Consider the following 4,159-nt stretch of genomic DNA (forward strand, 5'->3'; position numbering starts at 1 on the left):
GGTGATTGTGCCACTTGAAAATACGATTTATGTCATGGATTCAAGGCGACCCGACAAATCCATCACCACTCAGCAGTCCAAAAGAGTCATGACTGTTATAATTAAGTAAGTTATCTAAATATCACTTGGTTTGATTTTTTTTTTATAATTGTGGAATTGCTAATTACAGTCACTCAATTTTGTAAGGGCTTTTCGGCAATATCTTAAAGAGGGTGGAGTGCAGAGCACGGGTAAGAGCAGAAATAAAATGAATGGGCTCTGGAAGGAGGTGAGCACACTATAATTTTATAATTTCATATTTTTGGGTTCAAAAATTTATTGTCATTCTGACATAGGCTGCTGAATGTAAATATCAGTGCCTGCAACAGATTGGCGGTTGGGAGTGCGGTTATTACACGATGATTTTTATGTTTCACTTTGTTGAGAGCATACAATTCAAATGGCCAGCATATCCGGTATGTAATTCATATGTTTTGCCTTGACTTGTCCATACAATTAATATTGATTTCCTCTAAACTTGTTTTATTAGTTGCATTGTTATAATTGCAATAATTTATTTCTATAAAGCAAAACAGAGATGTAGTTGCCGTATTTTTGTAACTTGCATGTTTCGAATTTTTTGTAGTATTCACCAGATTCAAAGAGTTACTCCAAGGAGCAGTTAGATCACTTTAGATGTATGTGGGCAGATTTTTTTATAAAACAATTTTGTAAACCAGAATATGGATTTGTATGATCTTTGTATAATTCAGTGTACATGAATTTTGTATTAATTTTTGATATAATTTGGAAATTTCGAAAATTTACCGGTTTTGGCATTCTTATTTTGGAAATTCTCTGTTCTGGAATTGATCTGATTTTAAATAGCTGGCAAAACTGGAGGCTAGCCAAAAAAAAGCAAAAAATTTTAAAAAAAAAGTAGTTCAATTATACACGGACATTTTAAAATTTATTCGTGTAGAAACGTTTTTCCAAATTAAAAAAATAAAGAAGAAAATTAATACATAAAATTATATATTAAAAAAATATTAAAAAATAAGAGAGCTACACGGATATTTAATTATACATCCGTGTAGAAAGATCATTCAATATTAAAAAAATATTAAAAATAAGAGGGGTACACGGATATTTAATTATACATCAGTGTAGAAAGGTGTTTCCACATTAAAAAAATAAAGAAGAAAATTAATACATAAAATAATATATTTAAAAAATATTAAAAAATAAGAGAGCTACACGGATATTTAATTATACATCCGTGTAGAAAGGTCATTCAATATTAAAAAATAAGAGAGGTACACGGATATTTAATTATACATCCGTGTAGAAAGGTGTTTCCACATTAAAAAAATAAAGAAGAAAATTAATACATAAAATAATATATTAAAAAATATATTAAAAAATAAGAGAGCTACACGGATATTTAATTATACATCCGTGTACAAAGGTCATTCAATATTAAAAAATATTAAAAAATAAGAGAGGTACACGGATATTTAATTATACATCCGTGTAGCAAGGTGTTTCCACAATAAAAAAATAAAGAAGAAAATTAATACATAAAATTATATATTAAAAAAATATTAAAAAATAAGAGAGCTACACGGATATTTATTTATACATCCGTGTAGAAAGATATTTCGATATTAAACAAAATTAAAAAATAAGAGAGCTACACGGATATTTAGATAAATAACCGTGTAGAAATCTAATTGTACACGGGTTTTTATGTAATAATTCGTGAAGCTCGGTTATGGAGAGCGCCAGTGTCAAGTATTTGTAAACGGCTGTGTATGTAATAATCCGTGTAGCTATTCAGTAATTGTACGCGGTAAATATCCGTGTGTATATATACAAGGATTTCTAAACCGTGACAGCCTACGCAGCAGGAAATCCGTGTAGCTCGCTTGTTTATGTCGGTGTATAATCACTTATTCTGTAGTAGTGTTTTTTCCTTTACAATGGATATACTAATGGTCAAGAAAAGCAAAAAGTAAATAAATTTAAAACAATTTCCCGGCAAACTCCTTAAAATCCTGCGCTTTACATGAGGGACTAGCTAATGCTGCAAATTCCTTGAGATCAGACATGTTTCTGCCGAGTTGCAATGCTACCTTCGTTGCAAAGACCTCTCCATTTTCCCGCGAGTTAACATCCGGCTCACTCAAGTTGTGCTCGATCTCCACTTGCAACCGCCGGTAAAACCCGGCACAGTTCCTAAGCAACTCAAAGATCATCCCCAACTGTGCACCATGTCCCAATGTGTTCACAACCGGTACTAAAGCTCCCCCCACGACTGAGACCACCGGGGCCCACGATCCACCGATTGGAGAACCCACTAGCCCGGTTGTGATTGCAGCTGTGGCAGCAATTACGGGTCCTGCCATGGCTAAACACTTGTTGATTCTTAAAACCACATTGCCAATCTCGAGGTAATTAGCTTCATCTTTAGTCCTTAGCACATTTAGTAGACCTGTCATTGCCTCCTCCAATTCCTTGTTCCATCCATTTCCATCGATTTGATTTTGCATGTTTTGTTTCCGTTCATTTTCCTTTCGAGGCCACCAACATGTGGGCTCCACCTTCTCAGGGAACTTCTCCAGCATGCCGGGGAGCAAAGGCAGTGGGTAAGCCTTGTCAAGCGCAAGCACCTTATCCATCGCCGAATTTACATCTCGTTTTGAGAAACGAGATTTTGTACTTAGCATTTGGCCGATCTCGCGCCCGAGTTGTTTCCACAGCCTAGTCGCGTTACGTTGTTCTTCAGCCAACTGAGATGGTTGTATCTTGTTAACTATGACCATCATGCCGGCTGCAGCTGAAAAAAGAAGCACAGATGAGAGCTTGAACGCGAGTAGGTGTGATGGTAGGGCCGCAGATACACCTGTCATGAGAGAGGCGGAGAGAGACAAAGAGTTGATAGAGTGGAGAAACAGATGGTTCCAATTATTTCTCTGTGTACCAATTATATCATGCATCTCTGCTCTGTCAGCTACGGCCTCGGCTATGGCCCGGAGCTTCTCAAGTGACAATGCGCTCTCTTTCGGGCTACGAGGTGACCTTCTTTTGGTGATTTCGGTGATGACAGTGTATTGTTGTTGGTTTAGGGTTAGATCCTCTAGCTTGATCATGGGCTCTCGATTTTGAATTGCAGCCGTTCTTCTTGGACTGAGATCAGAGGTACTGATACGGAGGTTCGCACGGCAAGAAATAGAACGGCGCTGACTCGAGTAAGATGTGGAGGGTAAACAGAGGCCTTGGGTTCTCAAACTTGCCATATTGCTCATAATTTCTTGACCTTTCCTTGTTAATTAGTTGGAGCTTAGTTTAATGGTGATTTTGATCTCTCTTTCTTCTCTTAATTTTCTTGGTGGTGATGGGTTGGAGAGGATGGAGAGTGGGAACGGGTATTTATATGCAAAGTCGTGATGTTAGACTGTTAATTAGTTGGAATCTTTTGGTTGGGATCTTGATTTGACTCGGTATATTTTGACTGTGATCAATGTATGAATAAAATATAAGCCTGTGATTTGAATAAGTTGCATTGAATGTTCAATGTTGAAAGAGTCTAAACAATACAAGACTTTTTCTCGAGAAAACAAGCATGTAATTCCTCTTATAATATTTTCAGTGGATAGATTTATAAGTTAAAATTCGATTTTTTTATTAAATATTATAAATTAAATAACTTTGACTTTTTTCTTAAATTTAAAACTGCACATGAGGCCATTCTTTTGAAGATGGTAAGCCTTCGTACTAAACACATGAACACAAACAACCAACGAATTCACATCCCTCAGGTTAACGGACTGAGTACAATTGAATCAGACGGTCCGAAATTGTTCTATTTAACTTGGCACAAATAATACATCCCTATGTCATCCCGAGCAAGGACCGACTGAGACTAAATCTGGATCGTCCGTTTCAATTGTGTTGAGTCAGTTACCCGGGAGGATACATACGGATCCACAACCAACCAAGCATCACAGTCGTTTTGAGTTTTTATCATTTCCCAAAAGTACGGTCAAACAATTACCGGAAATTTTTATTCATAAAAAAATAAAATAAATAAAATATTAAAAATAAGAAAGGTTACTGGAGAATTTTAAAAATAAGAAGGCAACATTACGATTTCGAGTCCCTGAAAATAAAAATATAA

At 35.8% G+C, this 4,159-nt stretch overlaps 1 pseudogene across 1 annotated transcript; it reads right to left on the reverse strand.

Annotated features, from left to right (window-relative positions):
- Nucleotides 1-1,951: 1,951 nt before the first annotated feature.
- On the reverse strand, nucleotides 1,952-3,384 carry LOC144571575 (putative F-box protein At4g22030 pseudogene; annotated as a pseudogene). Its single transcript, XR_013517533.1, has one exon. The product of XR_013517533.1 is annotated as a putative F-box protein At4g22030 pseudogene (transcript).
- Nucleotides 3,385-4,159: the final 775 nt, after the last annotated feature.

Source organism: Carex rostrata, chromosome 19 (assembly GCF_964058835.1).
Source record: "Carex rostrata chromosome 19, lpCarRost1.2, whole genome shotgun sequence".
NCBI lineage: Eukaryota > Viridiplantae > Streptophyta > Magnoliopsida > Poales > Cyperaceae > Carex > Carex rostrata.